General features: G+C 33.8%; 1 long non-coding RNA gene across 1 annotated transcript; it reads right to left on the bottom strand.

Moving 5' to 3' along the window:
- Positions 1 to 12,326: 12,326 nt before the first annotated feature.
- LOC146767352 (uncharacterized) lies at positions 12,327 to 24,438 on the bottom strand. The gene is made up of 2 exons (XR_014955625.1): positions 22,087 to 24,438; positions 12,327 to 19,747 (listed from the first exon to the last, which is right to left on the bottom strand). It is a non-coding gene; the product is annotated as an uncharacterized LOC146767352 (long non-coding RNA).
- Between the last annotated feature and the right edge of the window lie 246 nt (positions 24,439 to 24,684).

Below are 24,684 nucleotides of genomic sequence, written 5' to 3'. Positions count from 1 at the left end.
TTAATGTGTGCCTAACATAAAAATTATGAGAATATGTTATCACAAGATGTGAATGGAATATACAGCATATGCTCAAATAAGGTAGAAATTAATATGTTGAAGTAACAATATTAAATTCTCAAATTTTTAGCACATAGATCTACATGCTGTAAAGCTATTTTTTTCTTTAGCAAACATTGTAACATTTTGAAGAGTAGAGAATAAGGGAAGGAAAGTGCATTTAATCACAATATTGTGTTTGAGTTCTGTCTTAGCCAAAGCTGTCCCAATTTTAGTAAGGACTGAAGAACATATTGAACTTTTTTTTCTCAGAAGAAAAAGTATTAACTATAGATTAAATATGTCTAAACTGACATTATCAAAACCCACAGATGTAACAACTGAGTAACAGAATAACCAGTCTAGAGTTATGACACTGTTTAATGTTTATTATATTGTTTGTGTACTCTTCACTGGTGGCTTATCTAAATAAGATGCCTTCATGAAGATGTTTGTTAGAAACAGTTATGGGCAAAGGTATAGCTGAGATGTATGAGTGTAAGTTTATTCATTTGCCTGTAAAGTATTTGTTGGAATAATATGCATATTTAATATGCTTTATAAGCAATATACAGATACGTTGGTTTTGAAAAGAAGGATCATAAAACAAAATAACATCAATAGGCTACTTCAGATATTTATTTTATTGAAGGATTACATATTGCTTTTAAATTTTATCATGCATCACTTTAAAGTGTGTTGAGCCAAATCCTCAATCTGCATAAACCATTCACTTGACACTTTTTAAGCTTTTGGAAAGTTATTGTGAAGAACTAGAATGTATTAGGGACAATTCCTACTGAAGCTGTTTGCAAGTTCTTAAAAATTTACATTTGAATTTACAAGTTTAATTTACAGTGTGGTTGCTCTCTCTATGGTGTTTGTTGAATTGAAAGTGATGTTTTTGGCTGAGTATTGACCATAACTTAAATTCCAGATGAAACATACTGGCTATTCTTTGGAAATAAAAAAAAAATCATCTTTATGAAAAAATATAATTTGGGTGAAGAAACCTTTTCATACTTTAATCAAGGACTTTCAGATGGGGAGCTGGAGAAGTGGAGAATATCAACATGAGGTCAGAGAACAGTTTTGTTATCTGTGTGAAAGACACCTGCCTTTGGCTGACTTACAAACTCATAAAAAACATTGTTTGCACATGGTAGATATGGGTTTGTGTGTGTCTGCCAACATACTCTCTGAAGATGCCATCTGCATTGAGCATGTGGCAGCACAAGGAAAATCTCTGTGGGTTCCAGGGTCCACTGAGGTTATGGACACACAAACCACAAGCAAGAACACTCTGAGCATGTAACAATGCTCCTGTTGTTTCTTGGTGGCAGTGGAAGAAGAAGATGTGAAGTATGCAAAACCCAAATGTATGCAAAAACCCAGGTACAAACTTTTATGATGTAAAGGTTTTTCTGACTTAACAAACTTCTACTCACATAGGAAAACATATTTATGACATTGACTACAGCTACCTTACCTATGTTCATTTTAAGGACATTTATCCTTTCACTATTGTGAATAGAGTCCCAAACAAGATAGCATTAGGATCTACTGGAAAAAAGCTTCACTTCTATTTCACATATTTTACAGCAGATTAAACACTAGAAGAAAATAAATTGATCTAGTAATTTTCATAAGTTAGTTTTATTAATAAGAAAACCAGATTGCCATACTAATGAGATAATTAAATATATATTTTACATAAAGAATATTCCAAGAAATGAATAAATATTTTCAGTAAATACTGTGATCCAAGTTATCCTATAATTTTAGGTTTGTATCTTTCATTGTACTTGCTTTTGATTCCTGTTTTGTTTCTTGTTGTAAATGTCAACAATGTGCAACCTGAAGTAATTATTAGGAAAAGTGATAGCATATTTGCTAGCAGTGAAAATGCCAGTGTGTCTCCTGTTTCCTCCTTTCAGTTAAATACTATTATTTTTGCCAGACATGTTGGCACATTGTTGCGAGTTCACACAGTTAGGATGATTTCCATCACTTCCATGGTGATGAAAAAGGATGCTGTGAGAAAGAAAATATTTTACATGAGAAAAGAAGTACAGTGAAATTAAACAACTTGCCTAAGGTCACAAGAAGCTTTTAAGAGAGGTATGATTTAAAGAGAAGTCTTCTGAAAATTATATGAAACACCTTAGCTAGAGATCTACCTTTTTCCTATAGCAGGCTTTTCCTTTCCTCAAAACAATTCCATATAATTTGTGGTATATGCAAATAAAATTGTTTAATTATGAATAATTTTAGAATAATGTGATGTCCCTCTTTTTATGTTAGCTCTCTAATGACAGCTAAAATAAACACAAAATCCAATTTGTTTAATCAGTGATATTAAACCAAATGTATCCAGTCTTTGTATTTCAATAGCTACCTAGAATAACAGCATGAACCTGCTTTCTCTGAACTCATGCTAGGAATAGGAAATATTGCAAAAGTATTCCTAATGACAGTCAGCCTCTTATTAATTGATGTCTCCTTGGATGGAAATTAACTTCAGGAATAATTAAAAGTCAGTTGGATTTTGGGGAAAAAAATATTATGAAATTCTAGTCAATTTTTATATATAAAATGACATATGATGTATATTTTAGATACAATATTGAGTAGACTGTTCCACAATACAAATTATTTTCTCAAAGGTTGCTTTAATTATATTGTTATGGCAATCAAAACTATTAAAGCTTGAAAAAAAATAAATAAAAAGTGTCTGTCAAAAAAATTTAATCTTGAAATTTCAAAACTTAGCAGCTGCTGACAAAACTTTACAGCAACATTTTCTGGACCAGAAATTACAAACAACTTGACAGAAAGGGGAGTTGCTATTTAGATGATCAAATGTTGCTTTCCACTTCAATACAAAAAGATGGTAACATTTTCCAACAGCCCCAACATGCCTTACCCCATTCTAGTTGGTAGTTCAATTTTCATCAGTTTTCATTGAGTTTAAGACAGTATTGTGTCCACTGATTAATTTCACTTTTCAGAGTGCAATCTACCCACATCTACTTTATTTTTCCTTTTACTTTACATCAGGAGTTTTTATTTAGCCAGATAGTAGTTCTGCATCTCCTATGCTTCTGTTCTTTTATCCTCTTCCTAAATGTATGGAGATACAAGATTTCTCAGTTTTAAAGACTATGAAAATGAGTAGTGGGGTGATTTAACCCCATGAGACATTTTCTTGTTCCCCATTTCCACCAGGTGGGATGAAGAGAATTGGAAAAATCCATGGATTAAGATAAGTTAAGAACAGTTTTATAATTGAAATGAAGTAAAATAGTATCATGTTAATTGATAATTATAAATAATAAGGATAATAGTAATGAAAAGGGAGAAAACAAAGACAGAAAGAGAGAAATAAAATTTAAGGGTAAAAAAACAGTGATACACAAAATTCCTCACCACCCCCTGACTGATCCCCACTTGTTCCCGAACAGTGACTGACGACTCCTGGCCAAATCCCCTAGGATGATATATTTAGCATGATGTTCTGTGATATGGAAAATCGTTTTGGAAGGTTTGGGTTAGCTGTCCTACCACACTCTGCTCCAGCTTCTTGTGAAGCTACTCACTGGCAGAGTATGGGAACCTGAGAAATCCTTGACCTAGGCAGGGTAAACACTACTTGGCAACAGCTAAAACATCAGTGTGCTGTGTTATCAATATTATTCTCTTACTGATTCCAAAACACTACACTCTGCCAGCTAGGAGGAAGAAAATTGAGTTGACAGTTCACAGCTGTAGAGGAGCTGGCTACTGTTTCACATATGAACCTTGCTGAGCATTTTAAGGAGTCAAGGCTTTAGTGGTTCCATTTATCTCCGCAGAAGCACATAGATGACATTGTAGCAGGTTGGTTTAGCAGTTTTTCTTTTAGTACTTTCAATTCAGAGGAAAATGCAAGTTCAGTTTATTCTCATTTGTGAATGTCCTGGAAGCAGCAGAAACCAGGATAGTTGTCATTTACAGACCATATGGAGGCCTGAAGAGTCATTCTTAATTATAGTCACAGAAACCAATACAAAAGGGCAAAAATTCATCGTTATGTTTTCTAATCAGACGAAAAGTAATTTTGATAATGTTATCAGTAGTTTCTTCCAAGTAATCCTATTACTTTTCATTAAGAATAAATGATATTTTTTTTCATACAAGATGTGAAGCACCGTGACTAAGATTTTTAATAAACTTTTCAGTTTAAATTATTCAGTTACTTTAGGCAATTGCTGTCTAAATAGGTTAAACTGTATGTGGTAGAATAGCAATGAGCATTTTTTTCTCTGACCATCAAAGTGGTTAGATTACCCCTCATACTCTTTGTAATGGCAATTGGTATGCTTTTCTGTTCTTTCTATTCTGATTACTATAGGAAGATGAAGCATTTCCTGCAAATCAGGACAGAAGGAAAGTCAAATAGAAAGCTGAAAGAGAAGTGAGACAAGAATAAAGGACAGTTATTAAATTTGTGAACTCTATCTGGGGACAAGAAGATAAACTGTATGACTGACTAGAAGTGTATTGGAGTTTGACATTTCATTTTTATGCAGGTCTTGGTTTGATAAAGGTAACACATTGAAGAACAGTGCAATTCCACAAAAGCAGTTAGCACATTCATTGAATATCAAGATGGCTAAAGTTCTTCTCTTTTGTTGCTATCTCTTGTCTTTATATAGAGCAATATAGTGCAGGGGATCATGACTGAAGATCAGACTCTCTGCTGTTGTAGCAGATTTATTATAAGATTCCTTTTTTCTGCATACAGGAACATAATATCTAGTTGACAGGTTTTTTCACTCAATTTGTAGGGCTGTAATTATTTAGGAATTTTTAGGCTATATGTACCCAAGCAAATAAAAAAAAAAAAAAAGCATAAAGAAATGAGCTGTAAACTCACCATTAGCTGAACATTGAATAAATGCTGAAATAGAGAGCAAAGGGCTAAGATGAAATGCATTTGAGTGTGAAGAAACTACAATTGGTTGCAAAGTTTGAAACTATTTTTGGACACAGTCAGGCACCAACACCATCTGTTTGCTAAAGAAAGAAAAAGAGAATAAAAAAGATACGATTATTTGTCAGGCGGGAGTAAGGGAATATGGCTTGAAGCCCTGACAGCCCTAGACTGAGGCTGTCCAGCATGTATTCTGTAAAGCCAGATTACTAAATATGCCAAGTCCTTGATAGAATTAGTCTTCCCAATACTGCCTCAGATTCAGGGCATGGGGAAAACTAGTGCAGCAACCAGTAGATTTTCTGCCAGAAGGTGAAAACATGGATTATATTAACTATTTATGAATGGGTTTCTTTCTGTGAAGAATACCTTTGTTCTCTATTTTGCTAAAACTTTTGCTTTAATAATTACCCCAAAATACATAAATTTTGTTAAAAATTAATTTACATATGGAGAAATTTCAAATTATGTAATGCACAATTTGATATTTTTATAAAGGCATTTTCTACAAGAAAAAAAGTTTTGGTGGTCCTATTGTGGATCCTAGATCTTGGGTAGATTAGGGGTGAAATAGAAATGTCTCTATTTTTCCTCACTATAGTCTAAAAGCTATGATGTCCTTTAATACACTGTTGAAACTTGCATTGTGCCCACATAGGGTGCACCTACACTACTGACTTTTTCTGTACAAAGAAGAAAGTAGGAAATTTTGACTTCCCATGATTATAGGGTCATGTTGTGCAGCTGTACCTAATAGGCAATGATAATTAGATTTCTGTACAGCTATTCCAGGTTATTTTGCTGTCGTGCTAAAATCCTCCACACATGTAGAGAGCAAAATGTTGGAAGGTTATTTTTCTACATTTCAAGTGGTAATTTCTGGATGGTGTAGTAACAATATCACTCTTGTCTTAGCCATGAAGGAAACCTTGAAATGTGCATAGAAACATTCTACAGTGCACAGCAATCAGTCAATCCTGGCACAGATCTAAATCTAAATCTATAGCTAAAGAGAGTCATTCCAAGCAAAAAATCACCAGTATAGATGCACACAGAGTTGGATCTCAAGATAATTTGCTTCCCATTGTAAAATAATGGAACCCTATTCTCAGCTGAGTGGGAGATTCTGGCTGTTTCTTCATCATCAAGTAATTTGACCATCAGACTTGATCCAGCTACTTCCCTTCTCCTACTTTACACAATATCGCATCAGTTCCAAGCTTCCTTTCCAAGCAAATAAACTAGCTCCCATTTAAACAAATGTTTCTTTAGATGGATGTTCTCTCCAGGGATCCTTCATAGTAGGCACTATAGATTAATCCCAAATATCTGTGACTTTGAACTCCCCATAATTCTTCATGCTCATCCATAGAGGTCTTACTCTTATTGCAGATCAGTTGTGTTCTCCATTCCCTCAGGTGATGTCTTGCATGATTACTCATGACAATAGAAGCACCATATCTACAGTAAAAAGAGCATTTTAAACTCAAAGGAACAGCACAAGGAGTTTGGAAGAGACCTTGGCCAAGTTATACACAAAATGGAGATAGCCTACTCAGTCTAGTGCTGTCCAGCCGTGAGCAATGTGGAGATCAGCCTTTTATGCACCCTGTGGCCTGGGGACCCGTGGAACCTCTCAGAGTTAGTCTTAGCCTTCAGTGTGATCAAAGAGGAAATCCTTTGATCCATCCTTCACATCCTTACTACTGTGATGTGGTTTTATTTAACAAAGAATGTTTAAAGAAAATAACTTATAAAATCTAGAAATTAAAGTGCCAGTCCTAGTAGGCAGCTTACATGATTTCATTGTGATTTCTTTATTTAGACACACTTTATACACAGACTGCTATTATTCATTATTTTTGTTCAGTTTTTCAACCAAACTTAAAAATGTCACAGATGATTAACATTTTTCATCTGCATCCAAACTTACTGAATCCAAGCAAATGCAGTAGTTTTTTCCTTCAGTGTAATTTTTTTTGTCTCACTCAGAGTTCAGCCTGATCTTGACAGTGAAATCCATTTAAAACTTGCTTTCCTGACTTATTAAAGTACACACAAAAAGGAATGTCTCCCTCTGAGGTTCTTCTTTCAAACACCATTAATTTGTGTTTTTTCTTCACTAATTTGAAGTTCACAGCTTGCTATAGTTCCCAAGAGCAAAAGGTGTAGCCCATAACTCAGGATCTTACTATGTTTTATTCTGCTGTACTTGGAAAAACCAAATCAATACATAGGGCAGCTTAATCACTCTGATGCCCTTCTTATCTGAGTAGGGAAATAAACTGAATGGCTTGTGTTCATTAATACTGAGAACAAGCATGACCACATCATTATGTTGTATTAAATTAATCTCTGTGTTGAACTCAGTAACCTACATTTGGCCTCATATCTTGACTATGACATCAAAAGAGTGAGAATCCTTCTGCTTTTCTGAGAATTTATTTCTGTGGTAGCTTGTAAAAATTTTTATTTACCTTTTTATCTATATCTCCCCATTTCTTGAACTGTTGCATACACTGTTACACTAAAGCATATGGTTGAAACAGACATGTTTTTATTTTTGTTTTGTGGTACTGATGGGTTATTTGAAAAAAGTCTAATTTGAGACAACAGGTCTTGCATAATTAGAAGATATTGAGGTCCATGATTATCCTATTTGCCTTTTTCTCTTTTGGAGGTGATATCCACCACAGTGGGAAAGGTGCTTAGGTCTAGAAACAGACCACCCATGAAGCATCAACAGAAATGTGTGCGTAGCAGAATTCAAAATAACTTATTTGTGTGGGTATGCATGTATATGTACTGTCATCCATTGAAATAGATAAGAAATTGCTTCCACTTTTTTTTTTTGTTTTTCTAGAATTCTATAAAATGCACACAAAAATAATAAAGAGGGCTATAGCTAGATACTGACTAAAAAGACATGTTTTAAAAGTAGAATAATTTATTCTATAAAACAAGGTTTTCGTTTTGCCATTAGCACTTTTGAGAAGACTAATATAACATAGCCTGTTTTTACATGCTATATTTAGACCTTTAGAAGACAATATCAGAGAAAGAAAACCATAAAAGCAAACATAATGAGTTTGGCATTTGCAAAACAAATTTTCATAAAATCAGCAATTCTCCATATGTGCCACAAAGATTTATCTTGAAAAACACTTGAAATTAACTGTCTCTAAAAACAGTGGAATAAACTTGCTAATGTTACCTGAGTTAATGCACGAAAATCACTGATAGTTCTGGTGGATTACTATACTAGATTAAATTTCATATAGAGACAGATACATCATTCAGCCAGTTATGGAAATTATTTAGGGTTTAAAGCTTTCTAATCTTGAAAAAACAATACCCATGGACTGTTAATCAATCAGATTATATAAATACTTTGGTTTTCAAAATATTAGCGAAAGATTGCATGCTTTTATTGCAATATGCATATTAAAAACTCTTGGGATAAATTTCAAAAATAGATTGTACATAATATATGTGTGTCTGTATTTTGAAATTTTTCACATGAATTGCTTGAGAAAATTCGAATGCTTTCACCACATAATATTCTGGCTAGACTGATGCTATGTGTGTATTGAAAATGTAACTATTGAGGTCTAAAGCCATGCTCAATATTGCAGATTTAAATATATGTGAATCTGTCAACTACAGTGGTAGTATCATTGCGTGTGAAGACAGATTACTATTTCAAGTCCCACCAGGCGCTTGAGAATTTCCCAATTCAAGCTTACTTATTTTACTCGAGTAAAATATTTCCAGTGAAAAATTACATTTCAATGAAATTAGAATTTATGTTATTATTTCAGATATTTAAAACCTGAAGCTTAGTTTTATACTTTATAATGATATATTTTTAAAAAAGTGTAAAAGCTAAAAATGCCAAATATTGGGTATATACACATTTATTGTTTGTATAGTTATGTATACACATCTTTACAATGAGATCTCTATATAGGTGATATATGTTTGGAGGGGATTTCAACATTGTGTCTTAGTGTAAGAAAAAAATTACATTTTAAAACTTCACCATTTCAACCAAAAATGGACATCTGCATTTGAAACAGATAGTATTTTTCTATGCATGGAAAATATTTGCCTAAAATGACAAACAACAAGATATACTCACAATAGGAGTAACTGTTTGGACATGCAGGTAAAAGTTTGAGAAAACCTGAGCTTCAGCACCTAACCTAGGCTTAAATGCCAACTAGCTTTTATCAATAATTTTACACAGTGGGAAAAATTGTGGATGAAGTAATCACTTTTGTGTTGGATGTGATGAGGTGAAACAGATCAATCTGATGGTCTCCACAAAATATTACTTTAATCTTTCATTTTTGATTTTAACCCATTTTAGTGTAATTTATAGTGCTAATTAGTAATGGCTGAAAGTTAAACATTCTAAAAAATAGTCTTAGCAGGAATAAATAAAGAAAAAGAGAGCTTTGAGAAAGAGCTGAAACAGAAATGAAATTCATGATAGAAAACTATAAAAATAGGACACAAAACAGAATTAAACAGAATTTTTTCCCCATTTTATTTTCTTTTTCTTTCTATTTTTAACTTTTTTTTTTAATTAAAACAATTGATTGAGGAAACTAAGAATATAACAATTGATGCCATTGCATATTCTGTGTTTGAAATTTTCAAGAGGAAAACAATTTCCTTTTGGACAATTTGGGTTTTGTGGTATAGGGAAGCAGGATGACACAACAGGAGGGGGAGAGGCAAGAGGATACAACAAACCCCTTAAAAGTAACTTCTTTCAAAATGGAACTTGATCAATGGATTATGTAATGTCGTTATCTTCTCTAGCACTGGCAAGGGAATGATCTCCATGACCAAGAAAGTCCCTTTATGATCTAATGTACTTCAGTATCTATCATTTTAAGTTTCTTCAGGGATCACTCAATTTTCAAGATGATGGTTGTAACTGAACCCTAAGCTGGTAAACACATTCAGTTTGAACAGGAGATAGCAATTCCTTATGGAGTTCATGTTGTTCCCAGAGCATAGAAGTTGGAAATTTGCATCTCAAATTATTGAATCTGTTGCATAGATATGGTGATAATATAACTGTATTTTTTCCCCTTTTATTTGCCCATTTACTATCCAAAGCTCTGTTAGATTTTGCTAACTGCAACATACAGGAGATTTTTTTCAATCATGAGTCCTGATTTTACTAAGATTGCTTTCTGAATTTAGAAATAAACCAAGGTCACACTCAGAATCAGGACTTCCAGCTTTTCAAGCTGGTTCATGAATGTGAACTCCACATAGATTTGGATTGATACTGGTTGGAAAACCTGAAAAGCAGCAATATAAAGCACTTTTCTTATTTGGAGTGAACACTTTCTGACATAATATCCTAGACAGTCTGTCTCACTGCTGTCTGGAACTGAGCATGAAACCCTTCCTGTCATCCTCTCATTGCTGTGTAGAAACTGCACCTCACATCTGACATAAAGGCAGGTAGTTAAAATTCTTATGTTGGGAATTTTTGGAAGGAAGCATAATGGGAACATACTCCATCAGAATACTTTTTATCTAAGAGTGAAAAGGAAATAAAAATAGAAATCTTTTACTAAGACAAAAAAGTTTGTCCTCAGAGAAATAGAAAATCTCATTAAAGTGTTTTCGTGCTGTTAGCTGAAGCTGCAGCTGAAGTTTAAATCATCATCAGTACACTTTTCATTACAGATCACTGCTAATTTACTGCAAATCATTGCTACATTTTATAGGAGTGAAATTCATAAAGGAGCATACATGATAAACTTTTTGGTTTCATGTCAAAGTTGAATAATGTTTATGACTTGTGGCATATTTTCCTTGATGTTATATTGCAGATGAATATTTTTCTTTATTTTATTAAAGCAGCATGACTTTATCTTTTTGCTTTATAGTCAATACAGTCATTAGGTAGTGACACTAATACTGTTAAGATGTTATAGATATACAAATAATAAAAGCAAAGAAGAAAAATTTGGAGCATCTTCTCTGTTTCTGGACTTACATGATTTCAGATTTGATTGAAAATTCATTTATGTACTAAACAGGCAGCGGTAGGGATGAAATAAAAAGGAATCATATGGGATCCTGATGAAAATCTTTTAGAAAGCACACTTATCTTCGGTCGGAGGTAAGCACTGAAAAGCAGCTTTACAACCAGTTTCAGGAGACATTTAAAATCAAGTTCTCTGTTATTTTGATACATTCATCCAGTCTCTTAGAAAGGAAGACACATATGCTAGGGATTGTTTCCAATCTTTTTTAAAGCTCTGTATGAATAGTTTGATTTCAGAAAGAGATTCAGATAGGGTAAAATTAATTCTTGGGCTGAAAACAAAGACTCCTCAAAGCTGTAATGATATCACCAAACCACAAAAATATGAACAGGATGAATTTCACCTACTGATTGCTCAGTATAATTTTAGTCTGGAAACCAAGATTCTGCAAGTATCATCTCATAGTTTTCAAAATAATTTTCACCTCTTCCTTGGATAGAATTTAAACTTTTACAAAGAGCAGAATAAATATGCAGTCTTTCTATTACAGCAAGTTTGTTTCTCTCTAGGTCTCTAACAGCCTTTTTACTGAAATGTTGTAGTGCATACTACATTGCATAGGAGGAGTTCTGACAGTAAATTATCAAAGTAAATGCAGGTTTAGGTACAAGGGAAATGAAGAAGTCAATAGTTTCTTGAATACCATACTTATTAGAACTAGGAAGGATAATTTTAGAAATATGAGAAAAAACCCACTATTTGAAATAAATATAGAAAAAGCAAATTCCAAAATATAACTAACCTTATTAGATTACCTACCAAAGTATCTGTTTCATATATGACAGTAATTTTGCTCTTATGACTGTAGAATCTTTTGAGGTTGTCTTATTATACCTGAAAAGAATGTTTATGTTTGTATTTGCAGCGTCAAGTATACAGTGTCAAACAGGTTTACAGTTTTTTTTGAGAACCATAAGTAGGTATTTCAGTGCATTTTCTAGTCAGCTAACTTTCAATTTATTCACTGCCTTCACCTATTCTCTCACTGTTAGATATGCCAGTAAAATTCAGTGATGCAGTCTTTACTTGAATTGACAGGTTAAATCAATTTCATCTACTAGTTGTCATCTATCTCTAGTCTTCACTTTTTTCTTTGCAAGTCATCCCATGCATAATTTTGAATTTCAAAGTGTTCTTAAAGTTTTTATATTTTTTTTTACTTTGAGACAATATATAAATGATAAGCCCCCAAAATATAATATATACTGTTATAATAACTATACAAAGTCATCTTTGATGTTAAAATATTTATTGGCTTTAAGAGTTGTCTTTATAGTTTTACTTTTGAATGTTTTCTTACATTAAGGTGGGACTTCACCTTGAAGCCTTTGAAAATGTTAGTAATGTTCAAAATATAAAATTCATAAATTGTTCTAGAAGATGTTTTGTTTAATGTACTATATGAATACTGCTTACAGATTAAGAAAAGCATTTCTTTTGTTATACTTTCCCCCCCTCTAAAATACGCCACCTCTATGAAATCCAGACAAACAATAAGATGAGTTTATGGGCATAAAGTATAGGATTGAGATGATCAATGGTTCAAAGAAAAGGAAAAAAGTTAACTGCAATAAATTAAATTACTTCAAATGTGCAATGAAAAAGGTCTCAATACATGGTGTGTACAATGCTAATGCTAAATGGCATATCAAAAATCAGCTGCCCCTGTCACATCTACCAAATATCCATCTTATTCCAGGTGAGAGGGGATGTGGGGCTGGTGCCCTCCTATGTCAGTGCTGGCTCAGAACTCACTGTAAAGCAGCTGCTCCCAGCTCCTGAACAAACTTTCAGATTTGAGAATCAAACTCTGGTATTTGGGCTGTAAATTTCTGTATGAATCAGTGTCCTGCTCCCTGTCCCTGGAGGCTACAGAACAGGAAGTAGACATAGAAGCCATGGTGGGAGGCATTACACCTTGTCTTTGCCAAGCAGTCACAGTCACCTTGCTTGAAGATGATCATGGGTCCTGTTGAAGATCAGGAACTGGGCTTACAAATAGCTACTTCTAAACATCACAGTCAGCCTGGAACAGAATAAACAGAAATAACAGTGTTTCTGCCCCGAGAAAGAGTATTTTTTCACTCATGGGAGAACCACACACACAGCTATTGCTAGAAGCCATTGTCCAGTGAGAGGGTTATAGAAATGAACTCTATAAAAGGACCAAAATTTTCATTAATTCCAGGTGTGCAGGATGAGATCTTTAAGAGGATAGTAATTTCAAGTAAAACAGAAAGAATAAAAACATTAAAAGAGGAAGATAACACTAAGAAGATACTTAGAAAGAGAGGTGGAACTATGGATGTGAAGAAAAGAGAGCACTTAGGTTAGAGAATGGTAGAGTTGTGCACAGTAATGGGCTCAGCATGGGAAGACAATAGAGAAAAAGAACCAATCACTAAAAAGTAGAGAAAAATAAATTACTAATAATTGTTGCCAAATCACTAAAGCAAACTTGCAGTAACTACGCCTTTTAAATTGGTTTTCTGTGGTGACACTTCTGCTGTAGAGAATAGCACCTATAGAGAGTTTTTGCTTACCCCCCTGCTGATTAGAAAGATTTATCTACAAAGATTTAGAAATTATATCTTCAAAGATATAAATTTTCTTTGCTCTTCATGCCTTTATTTTCTACTTTTATGTACCTTTCATATTTTACCAAACCCAAGGACTTTTATGGCATGATCAGTCTGCATCCATAAGAAAAACAAACACCAAGGATTGAGAGAGGGTAACAGCTTCAGTACTATGCAGAGAAGAGATATTTATTTCTAAAGATATAGATTCCTCATCCCTGGAACATTTATTTAGGAATTGTAATGAATGTTTGTTAATTACTTTCTACCTAAGGTTACTTGAAAGAAAAGACAAACTATTGCAGATCACTCCTGTTTTGAATTAAGAAGATATGCATTATTGCATTTTTAAATTAAATTACTTAAAAACAAAACAGGTGGAAAGGAAAGGAAAGGAAAGGAAAGGAAAGGAAAGGAAAGGAAAGGAAAGGAAAGGAAAGGAAAGGAAAGGAAAGGAAAGGAAAGGAAAGGAAAGGAAAGGAAAGGAAAGGAAAGGAAAGGAAAGGAAAGGAAAGGAAAGGAAAGGAAAGGAAAGGAAAGGAAAGGAAAGGAAAGGAAAGGAAAGGAAAGGAAAGGAAAGGAAAGGAAAGGAAAGAAAGGAAAGGAAAGGAAAGGAAAGGGAGACAAGAGGGAAGTGAAAGAAAAAAAAAAAAGAAAAAGAAAGAAAAATTAAAGAGGGAAAAAAAAGGAAAAGAGAAAAAAAAGGAAGAGAAAGAAGAAGGAATAGAGCCGCAATATTCCGAACAAAATTATTCTCTGTATGACTTACATCATTGCAGGCTGAATTGGTTAAAGCTGTGACCAAAAGTTGTGAAATATGGGAAATGTTCTATGTCTCAATTCTCTGTTTCTGAAAGTGTTGTTGGCTTTTATAAGATGGGTAAACATGAAGATACTGATCAGGACACATCACAGGCGAAGAATGATGTGGAATATTTGGAAAATATAGCAGCACATAGGGGAATTACTGGAACCTGCAGGATATAAAGGAATTCTGCATTCTATGGTATTTCCTGTGGAGGGTGATCTCACATCACTTAAAAAATCCCATTAATTTCTACTACTCATTGCCATGTTTGAAACCATATAAATAAAGCAATATAAAAATATGATGTCCCAGATACCACCTACTGCTCTGTGATGAAAATAACAATTTAGTGTATTGCATTTCTTATACCTAAACATATAATATCTACCCTGAAAGTATACAATTTTATAGCATGTGCTGCACTTTTTTGCCATTATGCATTAATCTTTTTTAGATGCAAGACATGTAATAGATAAATTAATACAAAAAATTAAGCCAGTCCTGGAAGTGATGGAAGACAAATGCCACTGCTGGCTTCTATTGCAAGTGATGCATTATATCTTTAGCCAGCAATAAAGGTAATGATTTCAGAACTCTAAAATGAGACTGCTAGAGTTATGTTCACAAAAATTCTTCTCATCTTAACATTCTGAGCAAAAAACCATAATTATCAAAGGTGCAATGTATAACTTTATGAAGAACTACCATGGGTAGAAAATACATGAATGTAATGTCACTTGTTTACTACTTCATAGCAGTTACCCAAGTGCTCCAAAAATCTATTCTGAAGAAAAAGAATCTAACACTTATTGTATAATCTTATTGTAGAAATAAAGACTTTCTTTTGAAAAACTTGACTGATTTTTAGAAAACAATGAAATTAAGAGATCAAATGTTAAAATATGTCAACATTTAAAAAAAAATCTCAGGCTCAATTTCAGATATTAATTTGTATCTAGAAATTTATTATGAAATGAAAATTGTGACTTTAAAGTTGCTTTTTTACAAAAATGTTAAAAATGTGAGATTTAAGAAGGAAACATTTTATTGATATTCTTGGAGTTTCCTCCTATATATTGACAGAATTCTATTCTGCCAATCAAGACAATTTATTTACACTTTCATGTAAGATTTATCTGGCCAATTCTTTCACATGGAGTGGTCCATAAGTGAGCTAATTATATGATTATGAGTTTCAGGTTTGTAAATGCCATTTTTAAAAGTATTTTCACAGCTTGGCATTTTAAATTTTCTGGGTCTCAAAAGAGATGTATGCACCTCTCTCTTTACCTTAAGTCCCAAAGTCCCCAAAGCTTCTTTTGAGCTGCTTCTCAAACCTACAATTACATAAATCATAGTGTTTAATCTTTTGTGTGTCAACATTTGCAGAAACACTTTTGTGCTGAAAGTGCTCTGCAAAAAAAATACCTGAGTCATAGGTTAAGCCAAAGCTTAAGAGTGTTCAAAATGATTTCTTGAAGTATCTGGGAAAATAATTTTGTGATACTGTGATCTGATCATGATCTTAAGTTAGGAGCATTGTTTAACATTGATTAGCAGTGCTACTTGGTTATGATAAAAAGAGGAAATCCAGCTACACATGGAAGAATAACTGGACATCCACAACAAGTGTCTGTCAGGACACAGGTAAGTTAAAGGTAAATGCAAAAGAGGTGTGTAGAAAGGGGACAAGAACAGTCAGATGATTTCAGGGGTGGCTGTTTGGATAGCATAGCCATGAATCCAGTGCCCAAGGATCCTGCCGTTAAATGGAAGATCAGGACAGCTCCAAAAGCCTTCATTGCATGAGATAGTTTTCCCAAAACCAGTTCAGGGGTGTACTTGATATTGAGTTATTTAGGTACTAAAATCAAAGCTGCCCGAGTAGAAAAAGCTAAGAGCTCTGGAATGGCATTAATTTAGCAGACAACTAGCTTCTGGAACTACTACTACCAAAGATACATTTGTCCCTGCTATTCATTTGCACTGCCATCTGAAAAGCTCTGTCAATAGGGATTAATCTGACTTTCCTTTTGTCTTTAACCAACAGAATCAATTTAAGCAAGAGTACTTTAAACTGAAGTTTTGGATGATTTGTTGTATTTTTTCCTGTAGTAGAGCTAGTGAGTATTTAATGGACAGGATGAGAACTTGTTCCAGAAGGGTACCAAGATCCTTCTTACAATGGTAATTCAGATTTTCCCATTTTATACTTGGCAGGACCACTGCAGGCAGAGGTCAGCATTAGCCTAGTGATACTCTTTATGCTGTATAGATTACTTCAGTTATTTCTGCACATCACTGCAGAGCACTCCAAAGTTTGGAAAGCTAACAGAATGTTGAATGGCACAGAATTTTCTCAAATATTTTTCATATATTTGACAATAAATATAGTGCAGAATTTATTTCTTATTTTCATCTTTGATAAAATAGCTTTTATGTTGCAAGTGATACATATGTGATGACAGTTTCGATTTTGCATTTGTATATAGATATAACTATATATTAGAAGAATAATTTAAGTACATCTATGTATGCAACAATAATTTATATATATTTATTGAAATATATATGTTTTTAAAAAATATTTTTTGGCAACATAAGAAAAATAATGTACTTGTCTTTCGAATTTGTCTTCAGTCTGAGACCATCCTAAGTCTACTGCAGTTATGACTAGGCTTATCAACTCCCTGCATATCTTTTCCTATTCTATTGTCTCCTGTGATCCTTAAATATACAATTAAATATATATTTGTTTCAAGATGAATCAGAAACTTATACATGCCTCTTCATCTAAAGCAACCCAAGATGCTTTACAGTGCAGCTGTGAACATTAGAGATGTGCAAGTGCATGCACATACACACTATGAGAAGGGAGAGCTTGTGCTGTGTGTGAAGCAGTGGGCACAGCAGTACACTAAAACAACCTTACTTTTGCAGTTTGTATTCCTTCAGTGGTTTTTTGGCATAGTTTATGACATCCATTTATATTCATTTCAAGCCTGGGGGAAGAACAAAGCTTGAAAGATTGTTTCTGGTAAGCTTTCATTCCTCTAAAAAATGTAAGTAAAATGGAACATATTACTTTTTTTTTCTCCTTAGTTATCTGATAATTATATTTAATCATTCATTTTACATTGAAAATACATCACAAACATTTGAAAAGAACTTATGATGAACAAAAAGATAAAATAATTATTTTCTCCTTTGAATTTACTTAGGTATAAAAAATAATAAATATTATGGTACAAGATATTTGTTATTTTAGGAGAAGTTTATTACAGTACTAACAAGATTCAAATCAGAAGTTAAGGTAAAAGCAAGGCGTGCATGTGAACTTACAAGCCACAGAAAACATAACGTAACTTGTGATGAAATAACAAAGGAAATAAGAAGACTAAAAGGTTTCCATAGCAATGCACTACTATTAATTACTCTTGAAGCAGAAAAATTCCCTAGAATGAGAACATTCTAGCAAAAATGGATGTACACATATTACAAAGATTTCATTCTCTACATTTCTTTTATGATTTTATTTTGCAAAACTTCAGACTTATTAATGAAGTATGAGATAAGACTCTACAGTATAGTGGCTTGGCACATACAGAAAATAAAAAAGTATCAGTACTAAAATAGAACACATTCATAAAGATGAAGAAAGGATGAAGCAGCCCGAAGGACTCAAGTTTTGTTAATGAAATGCAGAAACCATTATTTTGCTTTATTACATTTTTTTCTACTAACTGCAAGAAGAATGAAGATGAAATTCAGATTTACCTCTTCACATTCCATATTTCACATTTAGCTGAAGGTCTCCACAGTCTTGATAATATAAGTACCAAGGTTAATGTTTTAAATAACATTAGTGTATAACTGGTATGTTCCAAATTATTATGATGGTGTAGAGTAGCCACATCACAGTCACATCTTCCTCATTTGTCCTACTTTTCTTCCTTCCCTATGTCTTTCACATCCAATGTGGTAGGAATGATACAGAAATATTCTCTTCCTATCTATCGCAACTATGAAATAGAATAATTAATCACCATTCCATAGCACAAAAAATCCTGAAATAAAATCTTTCAATACGGAAATGTAGATGCTGATGATTATTTCTTATTGTTAATAACAACACATATTTTTTCTTTGATCAGATAGAAAACTACTTCCCTTCTGTATACTGATTTTCAATAGGAATTTTTCTCCACTGAAATGTTTATTTTCAGCGTTGTTTAAAAAAATAAGTTAGGCAAACTCACTGGCCAACACCCGCCATCCACTATAATTTTAAAGAAGAAAACCACCTTAAAAGAGGAAGTTTGGAACCAAAGTCTATTCTTATGTACCTCACTGTCATGTTTTCTCTTCTGAGAAAATTCAAATTTTGCATCCATTTAATTTCATTTTTAGCCTGTGAATGTTTTGTGTTTGTATAATTAATTTATCAGGTGTGGCAATTTGAGAGAACTAGCCTCACTAAAATTAGTGTGAGATAAGCTTTTAATATTCATACAAGACTCTGATCCAAAATTTCCAATCAGCTAAAATATAAATATTGATACATGGTTAATACTGTGTTTGTATTGTACCAAATAGGTCAAGCACTGTTCTTACTTGTCTATTGTCTCAGCTTAGTCTAGTGCTCAGCATTTTCAAACCTCTTAAAATAGATATCTTTGCTATTGTGTATGACATGGTCATTGTCTGAGAATTTTTGACTTGATTGTGTTACCTTAAGAAAAATGTTTATCTTAGGTCCTGGGTCCCTACAGCCTACTACAGTTTTAGTGATGTGTCACAAGAAAAAGGAAGAAAAGAAAAAATGTTGGGTTGATATTGTCTCTCTTATGAGCTCTAACAGTTAACAAGTCATACAAAGAAAACCAACTTTGTAGGTTGCATCTGAAAAAATATTTTGCAATATTTTATTCAGCTGTGACATAGATTTTGGAAAGTCGAGGAATATTCTGTAAATTGGTAAATTATCAAGAGCAGCTGTTTCTTTCTTTATACAAATGCACATGAGTATTTGCAAAGCAATTCACTAATGGAGTAATACATTTCTCAGTGTAAATATGATTTTGTAAACAAATGAGCAAAATTACTTCCTTTGATAATGACATCAAAATTGGCATTTTTGCAAATTAAAACTGGTAAAGGAAAGAGAGCTGCTCAAAGCTGTTACCTTTTTAATTCTACTCACAGCTCAAAAGCACTGGCTCTTTTTAATAGAGTATAAAAATTTCCAAGTTAAATGGATTCACGTCTGTGTGGAAAGAACATAATAAACAAAATTATATATATAGTTCTTTGAGTGTGATGTCAATCTCAAAGAGCAATTCACTCCAGAGTTATACATTGATTTCACAGGCAATCAATCCAGATTTATATTGATGTTGCAGAGTGGCAATATATTTTTAGAATTTTAAAGCAAACTTCAATAAATTCTATAATTCTATTGAAATGAAAAGAACAATTGCATCAGAGATTATTTGAAATATATCTAATGTAAGAATGGATATACATTTTAACCAAGGGGTACTTATTTGAACATTTGACTCACTTTGTCCTTTCAATTTTTTATTTGTCAGTATGTTTTGCTTCCCTGCCTTGCTTTTAGCATTCAATGAAACTGGAGTAAGTGAACTTGGTGCTCCACAAAATGCAGAGGAAAGATTTGTGTCTGGTTGCAACTCTTGATTTCTGGTAACCTGAATATCTGAGACCATGAAACTTTCTGAGTCCTCAATTCTGGTAATACGAATTGGCCACTATTACTGATGTGTTCTGACCCCTCTGATTTCCTGCATCTGTGGACTCCAAGAATTGTTTTCCTTTTGTTTTGTTATTGTTAACAGCTCACTCTCATGATGTGGGAAATACCTCATTCACACAGATGATGTCTCTTAGCTGTGTGTTGTGAAAGATTGTATTCTGGTCTTCTGAAAGGTCAAAACATTCTGCTGAAGCTTGATGACAGTTTGATAATAGCTTGGTAATTTCCACCTGTGGTGTTCTGCACGCCCATGAAAATATTTATCCTTTGTGACTAGACCCAACTCTGAAAATTTTATTCTAGTTATGATCCATATTTTCTTTTTCTGTGTTCATCATGTTCCCAAGTATCTCTTCTAGTACAATTTATAGTATATTTTCTGTCTATGTTAGCCAAAATTTGTAACATAATGGTCAAATTTCAGAAATGTGTTTGCAACTTGGTGTACTAACATAAGAGAGATAACAAAAGAATTTTAGGGGCAAATATTGCTCTGTTATTCCTTCTAAGTTTGATCTGATCCTAAAAATGCTATAATCAGTTGGAGAATTTGGCCTCAGAAAATGTCTTGTGAAATTTTAATTTTGTAACCCTTTTTTGATCTCTAATTTCTCATACATTCGAACAATAACAAAAATATATGAAAGAGTAAGATTCTTGACTAGGATTTTAAGGACTCTTCTTGGTAATTATCACAGTCTTTTATTGAGCATAAAGATATATAAAATAGACATAAATAGATATAAAGTGCTTATTGGAAAATAATCCTCAAATATTTTCTAAAAAACTTAGATGATTTATTTCCTAGAAAATAAAAAGTATATTTCTCTTAATTCACAATTAAATGCATTTAGAGTCATATAATCATTAAGGCTGGAAGAGATCTCTAAGATCATCAAGCCCAACCTTTGACCAAAAACCACCATGTCAAACTAAATCACAGTGCTAAATGTCATATTGCTGAGCTCTTCCAGGGATGGTAACTCCACCACTTCCCTGGGCAGCCCTGCTCCAATGCTTAACCACTCCATCAGTGAAGAATTTTTTCCTTATGTCCAGCCTTCCCCTGGCGCAGCTTCAGGCCATTTCTTGTCCCATTGCTAGTTGCCTGGGAGAAGAGACCAACCTGCATCTCGCTACAACATCCTTCCAGGAGGATAAGGTCTCCCCTGAGCATCCTCTCCTCCAAGCTAAAGAACCCCAGCTCCCTCAGCTGTTTCTCATAAGAATTTTTCTTCAGACCCTCCACCAGCTCTGTTGCTCAGAATTGGACAGAGGGTTTGAGGTGTGGTCTCACCAGTGACAAGTACAGAGGGACAATCACGGCCCTGCTCCTGCTGGCCACACTATTGCCGATACAGGCCAGGATGCTGTTGGCATTCTTGGGCACCTGGGCACATACTGGATGATGTCCAGCTACTCTTGACCCACACTCCCAGATCCTTTTACACCAGGCAGCTTTCCAGCCACTTCTCCCTGTAGCGCTGCCTGGGATTGCTGTGAGCCAAGTGCAGGACCTGGCACGTGGCCCTGTTGAACTCCATACAATTGGCTCAGCCCATCAATCCAGCCTGTAGAGAACCCTCTGTAGAGCCCTCCTATCCTTCAGCAGACCAACACTCCCACCCAATTCAGTGCTGTCTGTGAACTCATTGAAGCTGCACTGGATTCCCTCATGCAGATCATTGATCAAGATGTTAAACATCACTGGCCCCATAAGCCTTGACATGTCACCATGACATGTGTTTGGAAAGAGAATATTTAGATGTAATATATGCATTAAGAAGTGTACAGCAGATGAAGCTTCATAAAAAAACCATTACACTAACCTTAAATTTTTTCTCAGCTCTAGAGAACCAGATTTCAGATATTCAGCAAGAAACAAAATGAATTGCAACTGTCATATCTGCAACAAAAAGAAAGATATGGTTCAGAGCTTTTTGATGGATCACTAGTTTTTACTTCTATGAACAATCTGCCTGTGATATTTTCTGTCATTTTATATGCTTTCCTTACTGTGTAACTCAAGAGACCACCAGTCTCAAGAATCAGCTATCCATCCACTTCAGAGGCATTACTTCCATCTCTTTGTAAAAAAAAAAAAAAAAAAAAAAAGATCAGGACTGCCTTCAAATCAGGTTTCTTCAATACATTCAATTTACAGGGTAAATATATTTGCAAGCAATTTCAAAGGCATATGACTACCTGGAGCCATGTGGAAATTTTGTAGTTTGGAGACCTATACATCTAAACTTAATAAACATGTTACTGAATAAGTAAGGGTAAATAAACACATTATTATGAAATTTAGAAGAGTTAAAAATCCTTTGAACTTCACTTACATGCAAATTCACCATGACATTAATTTAAAAAGAGAATTTAGATTTAACATATATTATTAACTGTATACCAGATGACCATAAATCAGCATAAATCAGACACCATAAATCTGCAACTGTCATTTCTCAATACATTTTATACATTCACAAATGATGTAATTTTCCCTTTTTCTGCAATATATTTTTATAAATTACAATATGCAAAAGTTTTCAGGCTTCTTGCTAAACAAATCTGTATTCTTCACTTTATATCATATCAATTATTATATTAATACCACAATCTCCACACATACAAAAAGGAAACATGAAATTAACATCCAAAGATAAATTTCTGCAGTCCATATGAATACTTTTATTCAACTACTAAAGCCACTATTAATGTTGGTAGATTCCAGAATAACATTGTTTAAAAGCCACATAAAAAGGATTAAATCACTGGAATGCAGAAAATTGGGCATTAAATCTAAAATGTCACTTCTCAGCGAGCCTGCTGTGCTTAGGTTTTCAGTTGACCAAAGAATCTCAAAATATAGAGGAATGACTTTCCATTCACTCAAATTAGAAAAGCAAATAGTGCAAACATTTGGAATACTGGCACAAAAGGAAAAAAAACCTAAAACCAAACCACTAGTATTTTTAGACCATATTTGTTCTTTCTCTCCTGTGTTCATGTTGCATAACCAGTATAACTGAGAAGAAAGGTGTGGTATACTCAGTAGAGACAACTGAATATGTAACTCTTCCATAATATGTTCACTATGATCCTCCGTGGAAATTTCTGCCTCTTTAGCAAAAGTGACAAGGCAGGGAATGGATATGATTTTCAGCAGCTGTATTTTGCAGACTTGTATCTCAGGACAAATGCTGATGAGAGTAGTTGATATAATCCAGTTGATCTTGATCTGTATCTCTATATGTAGGGACTCTGAAACTTAGGATCAGCTGTCCAGGCATTATGTAGATAACTCTCCAGAAGATAAACAGGGCAACTGTATCAATCCTACTCCCACTAACTGTTCTAGATATAGCAGTGGCCATAGTCCCAATTTACATGTTTTTTCTTTTATCAAACTTGCACCTATAAGAAAATATTTTGAAATATCTAATGGCCCACGGAGCACATTTCTAACACATAGTAGACCCAAGTCCCTGACCAGTCTTCAGGGCACCACTGCCCTAGTCACTACTTCAGGACTCACCATATGGTTTCACTACATCTCCTCCTGACTCCTGACGCCCGGCCCTCTTGCACAGCCCCAGTCACACTGCAGTAATGACGAAATGTCATATGAGCTGACACATTCCAAGCATCCAAAAAGGCTTATGATACACAATAATTCTATTAATCACATCTGATTCATTCTTCTTCCTTGGATTCATTTGAGTGTTTTGCCACTCCAGCCTCGTCACTATGCTAGAATTAGGCAGACAATGCCCCTTCAATAGGAATCAAACCCCTCAGCCCCATAGAAGTTCCCCTAGCAAACACTGTGTAGCATCATAAAGAATTAGACCTGACTCTCCAAATGCTTTGACTGACACCCCCAAGTTATATGAGAAGCCATATACATTTTAAGCTATGTATGAAAATAAATTGTGTAAGTCAATATGCTAGACCATATACATTTATACTGACAAATTCATGAAGATACAGAAAACCCCCTGTATCTGTGGGATCAGTAATGATGTGGCAATAAAACTCACATATAGAAACTGTAGCAACTGCAGAGTGAAAAAAATTAGAAAGAAAGAAACATCCTCTGTGTAGGCAGTACTATCTGACATCTTTGAGATGTGTTTGGGAATAACTTTCATTAACTTTCATGGTAATAATTGAGGCAATTGGTACATTTTTAATAATGCAAAAATAGTAAAAAGTAGAAAATAAAATTAATATATTAATTATTAAATAAAAATTTATTTTGTCTTTATAATGAATTAGTACAGATCCCCAAAGTTCAATCTCCAAAGATCCCCAAAGTCTTCTCTCTCTTTGATTGCTTTATAAGTGATTCTGTGGCTAGTGTGAGACACTAGGAAATGCTTCTATCACAGCAGTGTACTCAAACATTAACAGTTTCTTTGGAA

Source organism: Lonchura striata, chromosome 5 (genome assembly GCF_050655825.1).
Source record: "Lonchura striata isolate lonStrDom1 chromosome 5, ASM5065582v1, whole genome shotgun sequence".
Taxonomy (NCBI): Eukaryota; Metazoa; Chordata; class Aves; order Passeriformes; family Estrildidae; genus Lonchura; species Lonchura striata.
This window is presented reverse-complemented; position numbering and strand designations above follow the sequence as displayed.